The sequence below is a fragment of the Glossina fuscipes genome, unplaced genomic scaffold, assembly GCF_014805625.2.
Source record: "Glossina fuscipes isolate IAEA_lab_2018 unplaced genomic scaffold, Yale_Gfus_2 2, whole genome shotgun sequence".
NCBI classification, from domain to species: Eukaryota; Metazoa; Arthropoda; class Insecta; order Diptera; family Glossinidae; genus Glossina; species Glossina fuscipes.
In genome coordinates, this window is record NW_023998416.1 from 17301574 (window position 1) to 17318667 (window position 17094).

At 34.4% G+C, this 17094-nt stretch overlaps 1 protein-coding gene across 6 annotated transcripts in view; it reads right to left on the reverse strand.

The window, feature by feature from the left end:
- Nucleotides 1-4980, reverse strand: part of LOC119633814 (slowpoke-binding protein) — a 106901-nt gene extending 101921 nt beyond the window's left edge. Inside the window, exons 1-2 of one of the 6 annotated variants that reach the window (XM_038027573.1) lie at nt 4870-4980; nt 3828-4071 (exon numbers count right to left, since the gene is read on the reverse strand). The gene's annotated coding sequence lies outside the window, so the exon portion shown is untranslated. Of the gene's footprint in view, nt 1-3827; nt 4130-4170; nt 4195-4611; nt 4684-4869 lie in introns of those variants that run through there. The other 5 variants (XM_038027576.1, XM_038027575.1, XM_038027577.1 and 2 more) reach the window with 5 other exon arrangements.
- Between the last annotated feature and the right edge of the window lie 12114 nt (nt 4981-17094).

A 17094-nucleotide genomic window follows, 5' to 3' on the forward strand; every position in this document is an offset into this window, starting at 1 on the left:
TTCCGAAGAGATTTTTGGATTTTTGTTCTCTTTCACTTTCTGACCCAAGTCCCAAGCAAAATGAAAACTTTATGTAGTTAAAGGCTAAGAAAAAAAAAAAAAAAAAAAAAATAAAAAAAATGAAAACAAAAAAAAAAAGGAAAAGGAAAAAAATAAGAACAAAATGCTATGCAATGCAATCCACATGTGGCCTTAAGAAGAACGTTTTTCTTAAGCACTTTAAGAACAACCGTAACAACGAAAGTGAAAGTAGGCCACTTATATATGAAGGCTCTAACGGCAAACACGTGTGTGGTTGAGTGCAATCGTATTGGCATTTTTATAGACTTTAAAACAAATAATTTATCGATTTTATGTTTTATTTGTTGTTTGTTCTCTCAGGTGGTTGTAATTGCTTTCGCTACACAATTTGATGCATATAAGAAATATATAAATAAAAAATATATAAAAAATTACAAAGTTATAACAATGTGTAATGTGTTACAGTATTTTTGTTATATACCCTGAGAAACTGTCTATGAAAAATAATCATTCGTAATTGACGCTAAATTTACATAATATTTTCGAACGGTCTGTTAGAGCTGACCGTTGACAATTCCCAAATTAAAAATTCATAATATCAGCAATTAAAAGAGACCAACATTGAATATGCATGCAAATGTGATACATTTGTTTTTATCTCCCATACTACTTGTAAGTAACACATTACGTTACGTTCAGTTTGCGCGGCTGTATGTAACACCCAAAAAGACCTTCAGACAGATTTACCGTTCATTATACCGATTGATTCAGAGTCATTTTCTAAATCGATCTCAGCGTGTCTGTCCGGGTCGCAGCTATTGCGTAGACTTATGTTTTTAAATCCTGCCTATATAACCGATCTCACGAAAACAACGCCTATGCAGGAGCGAGTGGCCTGATATTTAATACACTTCACACACTATTTAATTTAATATTTCACGGGAAGAATTGGTCCTTGACAATAGCTCGACATAAAAATAAATTTTACCAAATTTGGGTCAATTGTGTCGATTTTTGATACCCCACCTCTCAAAAGGCTATTCATGAAAATCAAGCCTCTATAGAGCAACAAAGTTTACTTTTTAAGACTTTGTAACGAAAACAAGTTACTATGTGCAATGATGTCTTTGACACGAAGATTAATTTTGCTAAATCTGGATCACACCAGTTCACGTTCGATATAAGGACTATCATAAAGGTACGCTGCTACTTGTAAAACAAAGTGAAATTTTTTGTATTTTACCGTGGGAATAAATGAAGAATTGTGTTAGCGAAAATAGTGTACGGTACTTCGTGATCGGCATTGTCCGACTATATTGTTTGTACTTGTTTCGCTTTCATTATCAAAATATAAGATTTGTAACTTTCATGTGCATTGCACTCATCACGAATTGTTTAAATAATCACTTGCTGTCTGTTTGACTGCATTGATGCATAGTTGAAATATGATCCCCGTCCTCTATGACAAAAACACAGGGTCTTCTTATGACCATATCATTAACCAAAGCATAAAACTACATAAAATACATACAACACCACTTAACTAGCGATGGCAACGACTTGTTATATGATTTTCCAGTATGTTCGTGGGACGGGTTCGTGTGCATGTGCAATAATTTCTTATGACGCTGCGTTATAATTTGTTCGTATCACAAAATGTATACAATTTGGCATGTCAACCACACACGCTCATCGAATATGTAAAAACTTGTAGTATGACTTTAGCAACGCACGACTCTAAAATACACATAATATTGTGTGCAACATAAAGAACAGACTTTCTTGTAAATCATGACGAAGTAGAAGGACTTGAAATGTAAAAAGCATTGAAAGCGTAATTTAACATGTTACTACCAATTTTACATCCATTGCAAGATACCTATAAATTCCATCATTTCTACTGGAAATCGCATAAACACTTGATTAAGGCAAAAATGATGAAATCGATCTGACCATATCTGCCAATAGCAATATGTGCAAATGCTTGCTATTCACTTCTGTTCACGGCTGGCAGTTTGTTTTACTCACCCTCCCCGTGGCTATCCGCTCTTATGTGTGGTCAATAATCAACCGTACTTTCAAGCTTTCTGTCTGTCTGGTTAGTAGTTAGCTTGTTTTTCATGTCTGCGAGTTCGTCTTTCTATTTACCTTTCTGTTCGATTTCTTATACGTCTGTCCTCCAAGTCGTCGGATAATCCGGCTGCCTCGATGAAAGTGATGAAGGATGGATGCATCGCGATATTTAGTTGCTGAAACGTGCTACTTCTCACGGATCTTTCCGCGAGCAGTGTCAAAAGACTAGTTGTTCTTTCGCTTCGAATCCTATATTCTATCGGGAAAAATGTGACAAATTCTTGGCTAACGATAGACAGTCGTTTTTGCACAATAAGGCCACAGTTTCTTCCCAAAAAAACCTTTAGAAAGTCTTTATATTTACAACAATAACTTTAGATTTATGTTTACGAAGGATTGTATTTTATACGAATACCTTGACATTCGTATACCCTACGCTGCTTATGGTGCAGCGGCATATTAAGTTTATGCGGATGAAAGACTTGGCATAGTCCCATTTTTTATTGTATCAGTCGATTCGGAATCACTTTTTGCGTCGATTTAAGCTTGTCTGTCTGTCTTGTATTCTTGTGGTGAGATATTTTGATGGAATTTGGTATAGCAATGTGTTTAGTCCAAGGATGAACGCAATTTCAAGCACATAAAGCCTTATTTTGATAAGATATTTAACAATGAGCTGCGTCCCACTACAGAGTTTGTACTTGTTTTTAAGTACATTTCCATGTTGAGGGAACCCGCGCCCGTTTCCAAAGCTGACAGGGTATAAATTTATCGGCTTAGTGTTCCAAACTTCAAATTTTTAAATTGTGCCAAGCAGATCAACGAATTTACTAAATCAAGTTAGATTTTGTTTCCCCGCGTCCTTACGTTTCGCATTTTGAATTTTTACATATTTCGTGTATCAAATTGTTTTAGCCTTTAAATAATCGCAAGGTTATATCTAAGGAGCCTGGAAAATTTTCAAATGAAATTCACCTGGCTATATGATTGTTCTTTGCTTGGGCCAGAGTTGCGAAAACTTGGCAGCGGTGCGGACGAATTGCCAAAAATAAAAATCAATTCTCGAGATGAACGACAGATAAGCTTATGCGGGCTTTTAATTATATAATGTTATGAATTCAGAGTAAAGGAATCACTCCATTACGGACGAAAGCGGGCGTTCTAAATGCTGAATCAAAATAAATTAAATTTTCAAAGAAATCAATTGCCCACACACTTTTGTCCAATTCAACTTAGTTCTCTTACTAGTTTTAAAAACCACTTTGCGTTTATCGGATGTGCCCAACCAAAGGCTGGTCTAATATGCTCATCAACATGTCAATATACATGACTTCAATGGCATCAATGCAAAATAAAACTTATGAGCTAATCTCGGTATCAGTTTCGATCATATTATATTAGACTTCGGCTTATTTCACTCCATAGCTGGATAGCAGCTCCATAGCTGGCTCATCACATTATTTACTTTTAAAACATATCGGGACAAATAAAAATGCAGCCAATGTAAATGTTGAGCAGTGAGGACAACTAAATCGGAATTAAGCCTTTGCATTTTCTGTCCCATGATATTTCGAAATATTTAATAAATTTCACAAATTTGTTTTTTTCTTTTCTGTTGCAATATTTAGTGAATAAAATGCGAACCGAAGCACTCATGTATGAGGGCTCATTTCTTTTTTCGCCCATAAATGTTCTTATGTATGGTATAGAATTTTGCATACGCTTTCACTTACCTGTAATAACAAGCTTGTCACGTAAATTAGAATTTTAAAAATTTAGAAAAATTTTTTGCCAATTTTTTTTTTTTTTTTTTTTTTTTTTTTGCTTAAGAAAACGAATTTCCTTAAATCTTCATTCATTAGCGTTTTTAATTAAGGAAATGCAATAAACTCATTCTCATATACAATTTCATGCATTTCGTTTTACATTTACAACAATGAGAAGATACACACGTAAGCGCGCATTGCCACCGCACAACTGCAATAAAGTAAATAAACATAAGAAAAAAAAGCGTTTTTTTTATTCAAAAAATAAACTAAAACGTGAAATGCGTTTCGCTTCGTTTGTTATATTTACGACTTATCAGTTTATTTTTCGTTTCGTTTTTAAATCGAATGCGAGAGAAAGAGAAAGAAAATGTATAGAAGAATTGTTGCTCCTTCCTATAGTTTATTATCGAATATTAAATTCAAATTTTTAAGCGGATATATAAACGACTCTGGTTAACAGTAATTTAAAGAATGCTGGATATTTGAAAAATGCGTGAGCAAGAGAGCTGTATCATCATCATCATTATTGTACTTGACATCGTGATATATATTATCAAAAAAAAAAAAAAAAAAAAAAAAAATGCTTTAAGTAAAAAAGAGAAAATATCGAAGAGAGATTATTAAAGAAAGGAGAATAATTGTAAGCAAAGAGTGCAATAGTTTCACGTTAAAAGAGAGAATGCATATTAGGAGCCAATGCATTGGTTCATTGGCTAAAGGGTAACAGCACGTCACTTTTCAAACTCACTTGCAGGAACTCTTAAGAAGGAAAATGTATAATTTCTAATCATTTTAATGATTTTTTTTTTTTTTTTTTTCTTCAAGCAAGTAGAAAATAAATATTTGTCATGTCAACTAAGTGGCGAAGACAACGGAAATCAGAAAATGATTCTTCAAAGATTGACGTAAATATTATTTGTTGATTTCCTTTTTCACAATTGAAAGGCAAAACTCTTCTTTTTCTTTTTTTTTATTATTTCATATAATTATGTTTTATTTTCCAGACCACAAACAATGTGCTGTTAGCACTCGCGTAGCAAAACCTGCTATAAGTATTTTAGCACTCGTTTACCCGAATAATACCGTGTACGTGCGTTGCGTGCAAAGGTTCCAACTTAAATGAAAAATTGTTCCCTTCGTTTATATACGCATAGCATCGCTTTATTGCTGTCATCCCAAAACTTTCATGGAACACAACAAAAACAATAGGCAGCGAATACTATAGCTCTCCAGTCGCTATATAATCTTATACATACATAACATTGCATTACTTTCGTCGTCGTGATGTTATCAAATATTTATAAGAATTTTTCAATACTTTTCTTAATATTTTATGCTTATGTTCCAATGTAATAAGGAATTGCAAAAACTTCATGTATATATATATATATATATATATATATATATATATATATATATATGTGTATACACATATGTATATAATGTATATCTTTTTATATATATATAATATATATCTATTATATATTGCGTGTGTTTCCATTGACATTAGTATGCCCCTTCCTAGCCTATGCCTTGTCTTGTCATACAGTTATTGTTATTTTTACAGTTTGTTTACATTTACTCTTAAGTTAAGCAATGTGTTGCTTTCAATTCCAATAAGCTTTTCAGGTTAAAAAAGCTTTTTTGTGAGCATCCGTATATAAAGAAACTTAATTTTTGTTTCTATTTTACAGCTGATTAGATTTCGATTAACTTTAACAGGTGTGTTTGCGTAGTGAAAGTAATTTAAAAGCTTGAACAACACATAAAAAATGAGAAAGAAAAGTCGTTCACGATTCTTAAACGATTTACGTTTACAACGATTTAGGGCAAAATAAAATAAAACCGAATTTCTTTACATTTAATAGCAAAAGAAAGCTTGAATTTTGTTTCCTTCTAATAAGAGATTAAAAAGACCTCAACATAACCGGGCGTCTCCTGAGACAGCAGCTACTTTTCTATGTTCAAAATAAAAAAAAAAAAAACGTTACTTAAAAATGATTTAATATACTTCTTTTTTAAGGGCGAAAGTCTTTTCACAGCCATTATATGTGGAGATAAGATTAAAAAATAAAGTTGACTTTGAGATACAAAAGGCAATACAAAAAAGATGTAGCCGACTAGGTGAGAATCGCGACTACCATGTCAATGTCCGTGAATTCAAATCTGTGTGGTAGAGTTCGCCGTGGTCGTAGATATAGTAAATGTTCAGTCGGTAAGATTATCCCCTAACCTGTGACCACGACTACTCTATTTCCACGTCTTCTTTCATTTCTCTTTGATCGTTACTGTATTGCGCGAATAGAGGACATCTCGATTCACTCCACACCAAAAAACAAAAAAAAGTTTTTCTTTCAACTCACCTCGCTACCAGTTGTATGGCTTCGCCCTTGAAAGCCTCTGATCCACCTAATCTTCATCAGTTTATATATATACATATATCTATCAGGATACCGGTCAGGATTAGTGATAATAATCAGCTAATTTTCAGAACCAACTATTCCTTAAGATAGATCGCTTGCCAACACTACCGTTTTCATAAGTTCTTGGATTCATACCGTTTTCTATTTAATTTGATCATTGGTATAATGCTACTGCCAGTAATTCATTGTGGTTTCGCTGGAAGTTGACCCGACCTGAACCGGCAGTAACAAGAACAAAGCTAATTACGCCTATCGCTGAATCCACAACCGTTGGGATTTGAAGAAAAGTGGAGAAAAAATACGTTTGTGTTCATTCTTTCACTTTGTCGACGCAGTGCTTGTGATAAATAACAGAAACTTTGTAATCCGCGAGATGTATGAAATCGTTTGATATAAAAATTGTTCGCAACTTACTGCGATTGATTTTGCTCAACGACGTCTTTCGTTCGAAGGTTAGCTAATTAATAAAGTACAAAGAAATTACAGAGAAAGCATGTAGGCCAGAGCAATGGAATTTCAGCTTGCTGCTGGTATTAATCTAAAGACAAAACTACAACACGATTTCGTAGCCGGTTATGTTAAAAAAACAACTCCTACTTGTTTAATGAAATGTTCAAACAATTGTTAAATATTGTTATTATTATTATTGTTATGAATTTAGCCAGAGAAATAAATTGCAAGACCAAAGTCTTAAAGCACTAGCATATAAGACACTAGTATATAAAGACAGTGATATTTCTCGGAAACTCTAGCGCATTTGAGATTTGAACCCACGACTAGTGAGTTGTTAGTCGAGAGTCTCTGCCCTCGGGCATTCAGGCGGTGTTATACCTATCGATGAGAATCACTTTCTGAAAAACTTGAAGATTTCCTGTCCGTATGTCTGTCTGGCTGTCCTTGTTTTCGTCTGTTCAACTTAAAGTTCATAATTTTTGAGACATTTTAATGAAATTTGGAACACTGGTGTGTGTTTTGGCCCAAGAACAAACGCCACTGAAAATGATTTGGATCGGAACACTCTCCGTATATTAGCTCGTTTTGAAATGTCGTTATATGAATAATCTTATTTATAAGTTTATCAATCTTTACGGTATAATTTTTTCAATTCCAGTCAAGACATATTTTGAGAAAAGTCTTTGTTTACAAGCAGAGACATTTTACTTTTTCCTCCTTCCAAAAAGAGAAAAAGCTCTTGATTGTTGAGAGGCGTAGAAAAGAGCAAAAAAGAAGAGTACGATTTTTTACATATCGCTTATAGGCATGAAATCGAAGAAAAAGGACATAATTTGTGTTTAGTCTAAATATGCTTGCGTTAGTCTTGAATGCCTTTGTTGTTGGCACTGGCTTTATTTATATTTATTTGAATTCATTGATGCCAAAAATATGGGTCAACAACGTGCTCCGGGAAAAAGTTAATGTTGGTAGTGTCATCAGGGTGAAAATAACAACAAAATAGCCAGTAAATGAAAGAATAATATATTACGGTACACTACTCTACAATGCACTAATAACATGCACATAACAAAAACAAACGTTAATAAAGTAACAGAACAAAAAAAACAAGAAAACTAGAACAAAATGGCAGGCTTAGATGGACAACGACTTGGGCGCACTATTATGTACATATAAAATGATAATTCCTTTCACTTACTTAAAAGGCTTTAAATTGAAATTAACTTCACGTTGTAGAGAAACTGGTTTTAAATGTTTACTGCGTTTGCACTTTTTATACGTATATATATGTACGTATGCGCGCGACGTGTATCATTTAGTTCTGAGATATTTCCCGACGAAATCGAATAGAAAGAATGTTTCATTTCAAGTACTGCTTATCGTTAGTCTCTTCTTTTCCTGTCTTTCTGCTAGTATATGAATTTCGAGTCGAAAGAACAAACAACTGTGCTCTCGAGTTTATCAACAAACAAACGCAGGCAAACGTACTAAGACACTTTTCAATTAGTATCGCTAGCTAGAGTACCTGGTGGCAAGCCATGGAGGTGCCACAAGGCAGTTCAAACATGCCAATCCCTTCTAAATGGTTATTCGCACATGCGATCGATCTTTGCGTCATGGTGGAAAATTCACTCATCTATTTTTATTTATTTACTTAGTCATTTCACTTCATACTGATTAGTCACTTTCGGAACTTTAACTAACATTAAAATAGAGAAGAACAGAATTTGTTTGTTTTCATGCGTATTATCGTATGCTAATAATGTTATAAATACTTGTTAGAAGGTTTGGTAATCGATGGAACCGCCATCATCACCTGTGATCTTTTGCAGCTTATTGAATAACTAAAGGATGCCCTCGTCTGTTTCGCGGCGAAATACTCATCGACCCATGTTCAACTTCTGTGGACCGCTGAGCTGTTAAATATGATTGCATCGATCTGAAAGACGCGTACGCGGAGAAAACTCTCAACCCAAATTCATGATCAGTTCCTGGGTCGCTTTCACTAGCGACGGACGGAGGTATGCCGATTTTCTTTGTTTTTAAAATTACAAATTTTTGCACAAAGTCTCGCTAACCAATTTCTAACTCTTTGATATCTTACTGTGTTTTCACTCCAAGGTAACTTAATTATACTCGTACCTTCAGCTGCCTTTTTTCCAATTTAACTCAGTTGAAAATTGAAAAAAAAACCTAGTGTCGTAAGTAACATCTATCTCTTTACACAATGATATTCACCGAACGATAGCTTGTAATAATTAAGTTATCTGTACATGAAATTTCGTGGAAATCGAATGCAACAAGTAGAGCTTATAGAATGACAAGTTAGTAGAGAATTTATATGTTGTTATATAATAAAAAGAAATGTGCTATGTGTATACTACATAAACAAGTAAAAGAAACAAGAAACTAATATAAGCATAAAAAATTGTAAATATTGACATATGATAAGCACTTTGGCTCCCCTTTATTTGTAAATTAAAGATCTTGGAACTTTTACTATACTAAGCGGCACGGATAGGTAAAGCAAATCATGTCACAAAGCGTGCGAAACCTCATAAATGTGAGTCTACATTGATTAAGTTTAATTACACGAAATTGGCGTGTTACGCAACGAGACATTCTCGTGTGAATTGCAATTAAGAAGACCGTTGCATCTATTCTATAGTTCAGAAGATGGTATTATCTAAAATGAAAATGACAGAGAGTGCGTGGAATTACAGCCCAGCATTGTTAACTTGGGCACCAAACTATTGAGGCACATTCAAAAACGAGTCTGATAGACTTATGAACAACATTTCCGTTGCATGAGGATAATGTTATGAAGTCCAGCTGTTTTTTTGCTTTATTAATTATAAATTGTACATGTAGGTTAAAGCGAAGCTTGCTGCCAGAAAAGGCATTCATGTCAGAAAGCGAAACGATCGCTTTCAATAATATATTAATAACATGGTAAAATGTGGGAAGAGGAGATCATCTAAAGAATATCAATTTTTTGCATTTTCCCCAACTGAAGTGCACGAAGTTTGGTTTACACCGTGGGGCGATCATACGATCTATATACCCCTGTAACCTTTCGTTGGAATAGTTCGTACAATAGTACGTTCATTATGACTACGTATATTATGATTTTCTGCGCTTTGCCTTTTCATAGTGCATTCTAGGCCAGCAATATCTTCCTACGAAGTAAATAAGAAACGTAATACTTGAAAGCTCGAACGGGACGTCACAATAGAAGAAGAAGTAGAAGACAATATAATATGCATTCAAAATGTTTGAAAATAAATTTATAAACCCAAGATGCAAAGCCAAATCTTATGCAATATATATGAAACGAAATTATACATATGTTATAATAAGGAAGGATATGTATGTATGTATTATAATTTCGTTTACCTGCTTGTGGATCTTGTTGCTAGTTTCATTATAACCTCATAACCAAAGAAATTGCAGCCCATGGCCGCACATGGTAATGTATTAAATCTTTTTAGCTATACCTTCCTATCTAATAGGGGACTCGAAGGGACTGCATCGTACCTGAATTTTAGAATCTTTTGAAAAGACATGAAATGGAGATCTTAAATAATATTTATGTTCTTGATAAACGAGATGAGGGGATTAGAAGCAGGCAAGTCTCCCTTTGGGATATTATAACTACGCTTAGTTTCTGTCAAAAGTTCATGTCTTCTGAGTTTCCAAACAACTGGCATTGATCTAATACCCGGGTATCGTTTATTTTGATATTTTAAAATATTTCCATCAATTATGTTATTCTTTGGTGGTACGTTGCGTACGTGACATTTTGCATGTTTTCAACGTGAAACATTATATTCAAAGCGTATATCAGGTGTAGACATTATTATCTACAGATTTTTTTAAGATATGCTGTTACTTAGCCTGTGAACGTTTGATAAAACTGCGTGACTTCCTAATGTAAAATTTTTATCTTCAATGAAAGTGAAGATTGTCTACCAAGATAGCTTACATTTTCTTGAGGTTTGTTCCTTTATTATTATATGTATTATTATTATATATATTATTATTATTATTATATATTATATCTTTATGTTCTTGCTTACATATGATTTGCGCAAAGAAAAATAAAAAAAGAATATAGATAAACGACAAACCGCCATGTTTTGGCGCTACAATCCGTTACTAGTCACAGAAGAAAACTATGAATTTTTCTGTCACTTTGTATCAAATTTGATATTCCGCATTATATTTCGTGAAGGTGGGCCTTTGTATGGTGGGCTGCAGGGTGGGCTGCGCACGGTCGGTTTCAGTGTGGTGTCCGCCAATCGTCAGACAAGTCACACAAATAGGTATTTGGCGATTGGCTATACTTTGAATAAAATATTTTTTCATCATCTCCATACAATAAGCGGATGCTTTCTCTACCGAAATTCCGACTTCATATATACATAGCTACACCCAATATCTACGCTTTGCAGAGTTAAGAGATTTTCCAATCGGTTCCATTAAATTATTATTATTATTATTTTACTTTTAGACTAATGAAATGAATTCTTAGACTAAAAAAAGGACATTGAGGTCTAGCAACACAGGCTATCGGCTCTTCCATTAAATTAAATTGCTATGTTTCTGGCAGATTTGTAATTAAAGTGAAATTCACTTAATACATACATAGACAAAAGGGGTCTGTGTACCTTGTTTGCTTGTCATAATTATAGGAAACGTTGAATGACTTTAATAGACGCAAACTTATTTAATAATATGTTTTGTGCTTTAAGGTTTTTCCTCGCTTTCCTTTCTCCAATTCATGCGTCACAAATTTCTCGTATTTTGAGCAAAACTTGATCAAAAAAAAAAAATAAAAATAAAAAATAAAAAAATAAAGTGAAGGAAACGCGTTGAGAACACGAAATAAATTCTCAATGTTTCGCATGGCTTTGTGAATCATTATTTACCACAAATTATGTCGTCGTTCACGTTATTCTTTGTGCATGAAAGACTTTCATACAATGGCATAACATCCTTAGGTTGTTCTAGTTTTTGAGACTTTGTGATGTGTGGCAAATTTTGCACATTTTTGAACCCGAAACATACAATAACCAAATATGCCATCAGGTGTTTCGGTGCCAAACACGTTTTTATTCGCCTATTTCAGTAAGCAAAAATACGAGAGATTTGCGAGCCAAGTTTGATAAATTCCGTAATAAAGGTAAATTTCACTTAATTCTGTAGGCATTGTTTTTGGGATAAGAATATTTCTTGGCTTCCGTATACAAGAGGAATTGATAATAGTTCGCCGGTCGTTGGTTATTGGTGTGTAGGTGAAGCACACGATAGCTTAACGCTTAAAAGTACTATTCTTTTTCTTTCCGTTCGTTCAAATGAACTCTTGCTGGCAGTGATAGTAAAAATTAACACTTTCCTCACAGTCTCGATTATTATTATCATTTAGCTTTTGGTGGTTTTAAGTTTTACCTTAATACATACATGTTAGTGGTTTGCAACCGGTTTTTGGCAAGCGTTAAACAATGCTTAATATTTCTTAAAATGAAAATTATCATTTTATTAATATTTGCACATAATAAAATATGTTTGTTTAATGGATAAAATGTATTTATTTTCTGTTATAATCCCTCTGATTTTTCGCAGTCAAAGTTAGCATTAAAATAATATTCTGTCGTTAGTTAGCTTATATGGAAACACTTTGCAAAAGCAGTTTCGTCTTTTAATCTAAATTAAACGTTTTTTTTTTTTTTTTGCTTACAAAATGAATCCCCTTGACCCATGAATGTTGAGCCAACACTTTCGCATTATTAGCATCGTTAGCAAATCTGGAATTTGGGTCCATCAAACTGAAGGTCCTCAGGAAAAGGCAAGCCCAAGCCTTCTTGGAAGTCTGACATTTGAATTCACTTCACTCGGTATTCTCGGTGTACCCATGCTATTGGGTAATACCTCCCTAATCCTTCTAATCAGATTATGAAGATAAGCTAAGATAACTAATTAACAAGTACTTTCTTATGCGGCGGATAGTGCGGTGCACAATCGCATAAAAAAAGACCGCACAAAAACAAGCTTGTGCGTACAGGCATCTGTCGTATAACAGGGTACTTATCAACCTCGGTTTCGATGCAACACGACACAAAATTTACAATTGTTATAACACTGTTTTGATATAAGGCGACTTCACAAAAAGGAGTTTGAAAAATGGGACACGATTAGTTGTGCATGATGATGTTGATGAAACTTAACATTGCTAACTTTATTTTTTTTAATATGTTTTTATCTTTCACATCACATCATAATAATTAATTTCATACGATTTGTTTATAAAAACTTGAAGCTAACTTTTTTCTCATTTCATATTTGGAATGAAAGTTAAGCTATCACGGAATTTTACACCTTAAAACATGTTTTCGAAATAACACCATAAATGTTGCCTGGGTTTATATGAAGTCGCGAGTAACACGACTTCGATATAACATAAAACAAATTTCTATACAACACGGTACACATTGCCTTAATTTTTCTTATATCTAACTTTAAATTGTCTTATTTTATATTATACCGTTTAATAAGGTTTCGATGCAGTATGGTACGAATTGGCGGTGGTATACGATGGAAGCCTGCAGTTCCATGAATGGGTCAAATATTTGTTACGCGAAGCTAAGCAAAGTACTATGTAACGAGGCACTGTCACTGATATACGAGATAACTTGCAGTCTGCTTATGGTTTGCTAACAAACGCTACCAGTAACCGCGAAAAGCAGTCGATGGAGATGCATATTCGTTCCAACGTTTAATATTTTTAAAATCATAAATATTTGTCACAAAGCGTAATAATTGAAATATTCACCATCACTATACACAAGTTAACGTTGGATACTTTTTGGTTCCTGGTCGAAATAATTATGGATCTCTTCTCTCACTCTTTTCGCATATCTTCAACTATTGTGAACCGCCGATCTGCCGTGAATCGATCTGAACCACATCCAGACGTAACCGGAAGAAATGAGGTCTGAACAATGCGCCAGAATCGAGAAAAGTTCCCAATTCAAGTTGTAAATCACTTCTTGGGTTAGTTTTACTGGAGACGAGCACATGCACCGGAGATTTAACCGGCTTCAAGACTACAATTTTTTTCACCAAATTTTAAAAACAACTTTGTACCCGTTTCATAGCTTACTGCATTGTCGTATCAAGCTAGTTTAATCATTTCATTGGCTTCAGTTAAAATAAATGCTGCAGGTTGACATTCATTTCTTTACGCTTCTATGTACACTGACTAATGACTTGTGATCAACTGGAACTTACACCGCGTACGCCTTAACGTCCAAGCTATGTGTACCCAAAACCGAATATATTTTATAAAGCAATCAATTTCAACCGAGAGAATTTGTTCATATTCCTAGCATTGCTCATTGCTACTTAAAGGGCTGTATATTTTGAAAAGAAGATGAGGCAAAGATGAAATCGCAATCGAAACAGCAGAACGTTTATGGTTGTGACTCGAGTTAAAAATGTTGGTAAATGCCGTTTATGACATTAAAGAAGGGGTGTTTTGTTTTCTGCTCTCTGCACTACTTCATGTCTGCATATGTTTTTATTCAAAACAACAGAAGCTTATTAGTAATCACTCACTACGATCTAAACCAAATATAATTTATTTTCTATTTCTATTTACTAAAGATTAGATATTGAAAAAAGTTGTATTTTTTTCGTAATAAAAGTGTCTGCACTTAATAAGCTGATGAAGAAGAGGTTGTATTTCATTTTCTAACGACACTCAAAGGCACATCCACTTAATATCTCGATCGGGGTCATTGTGATGCAGCAAGGATAAGCCACATCTGCCGCTGTGTAAAAGAGTTACGAACCAAACAACGATGGAAACAATTGCAATCTATAGGTTGTACGTGTATTTTTTCTTACACTCTGCTTACAAACGATTCGAATTGCAATAGTAGTCGTGTTGATGAACAGTTGGTGCATTATCCTGAGTTTGTGTAAATATCGACATATTTGCTAGACTGGAGAAAATCTACTCAATGTTTTTAAAAGCCATTCGTACATAAGTTGCAAAAAAAAAAATTTAGTTTCATCGATGTCATGTCTGTCATTTTAATATGCCTGGCACTTTAATCTTTTTAAGCAGTTTTTTTTTTTTCTAGCCAGGGTTTTCGTTTTGTCACATCACAAGACTGCAAAGCAATAAAAAAAAAAACTTAAAATGTGCGCTGGTGTTTGCAAACAAATAAGGCCATCGCTGTAGTTTATTATTTGTATTGCTGTAGCAAGAAAAGCATGCGAACATAAAAACCTAAAAATTTAATTTAAATAAATTTTCTTTGAATGTTCCTCTGAAGCAGATTGTGAATTATCTTGCAAGCAAGAACAATAATTTTTCATATCCTTGAAAATAAGCGGAACAAGCGGCGAAGAGAGTTCCTCAAGAAGAACATGCCGAAAGCATCGAAAGTCATCCTCTTGCCGACTGCCTTACTTCTTAATCAGCTGCCATGGAGATCCAAGACTTCACGCAACTCAGTAACGTTATTGAGCGACCCAGACAAATGGTAGTGTGATTGTATACCTGGCTGTATTGCTGACTCTTCGCTTCTCCTTAGACATTAAAAATCCTTGGAGAAGAAGTCGATTGGCAGCCCAAGGACTGTGCATTCAAGTCAAACATTATAATCCAAACTATGGAGTTTCGGTCTGCGCACTTATTATGCCACATACACAACGTATACCCGGAGTCCTAAACAGTTCGTGGTGCTAGATAAGCCAAAATAGATTTACCTGGCACCCATAGCAGAGCTTGAAGCACACACAATCTCACACACCCGCATCAAGACGAAATATGCAGACCTTCTGAGGAATGCAAAACTGCCTTCCAACTTGGGGCCGCAAGTCATCATTTCCATATCATTCTATAACTCCAAGAGTTTCGTCTGGTTAAGCTTAATAACACTTGCAGAGGTAAAAACACCAACAAAGGTATCCATATGCACACACGTGCTTTTGTGATGCAGTGTAATATACAAACATTCACTTACGGTTACTTTAACACAAAGTTTCATAATTGACTTGGGGTTTTTTGTTGATGTGTTCGGTGGATTTGATTTAGGTGAACTCTGCTTGAAGCTTTGGTTCTCAGTTGATAAAATACCTTAAGGTTAGAAGAATTATTGGTAGGTTGCTGAGCACACAACTAATAAGCGAATATGTGGCAAGCAAAACTTAAACTTGCGATATCCGACGCTCCTACAAGATGGTTGATCAAAATGATAAAATTGTATAATAGTACGGTACTGTCAGAGAAATGACATCTGCAGGAAGCATGAATTTCGCCTTTTAATAATTCGAATAAAAAAGTATTGCTCGCGAATTGCGAAAGTAATGTAAAGCCTGAGACACACAAAAACGCAGCACAAGTCAGACGAATCGTCAACATCGAAGGGCAGACGGATATATACGCCAACTTGAATGGATTAATATGGTAAAAGCTAGGTCTGTCCAAACTTCTCCCAACAAGTTTTGTATTTCGTTACCGAAAGAGATATGGAGCACGACGACGAATTATATATATTTGAGCCTTTATAAACTCCCCAGTCCCTTTCATTTGTAACGCTCGAAGGAACGTTTTAGAGATACCATAAAGTCTAAGTATTTCTCATCCGTCTGTTCGTTGGTTTGATTCGTCTGGATGTTTTTTTTTTTTGCATATATGGATATAGGATGACATATTGTGGTTCAAGACAAAAGTAGCGCCACTAAAACAACCGAAACTGCTAAAATAATCGCCGCAAAATCATGAAATTTTCACACACTTCTTTTAAAGTCTGCTACTAACTAAAAACCATAGAGATTCGTCAAAGGTAACGACATCTTTATGTCATCTTACGACTTTATTGAGTAATGTGTTTATATATTTTATCACATATAGTATATATACTTAAGTGTCCGAGATCATGTTTGAAGACACGCACACAACACTTTTCGAATAAGAAAGACGTTTAAGATACAAATGTTAGCAGACATTGATTTAAAACATGATAAAGCGTTTATCAGCTTCATTTAAGAGATCGACTTACTGAGAGCTATTTCCAATTTTCCAATTTTTAAGTGAAGGGACGATTTCAAAGTCTCAGTCCCTGAAAAATATAACGTCTTTACGGTCATCTGCTATTCATATGCTTTCGTAAAAAGCCACAGCTCTGGGTGAACCATGTTCAACACTCCCCAGGCTGCGCTTAATATATAGAGATATCATAGGATAACCAAACTTCAAATGCGTCCTGAGGGTTTTATGAAATGTGACAGTCCAAGAATCAAAAAAAAAAAAAAAAAAAGAAGCGGACACACACAATACAGGG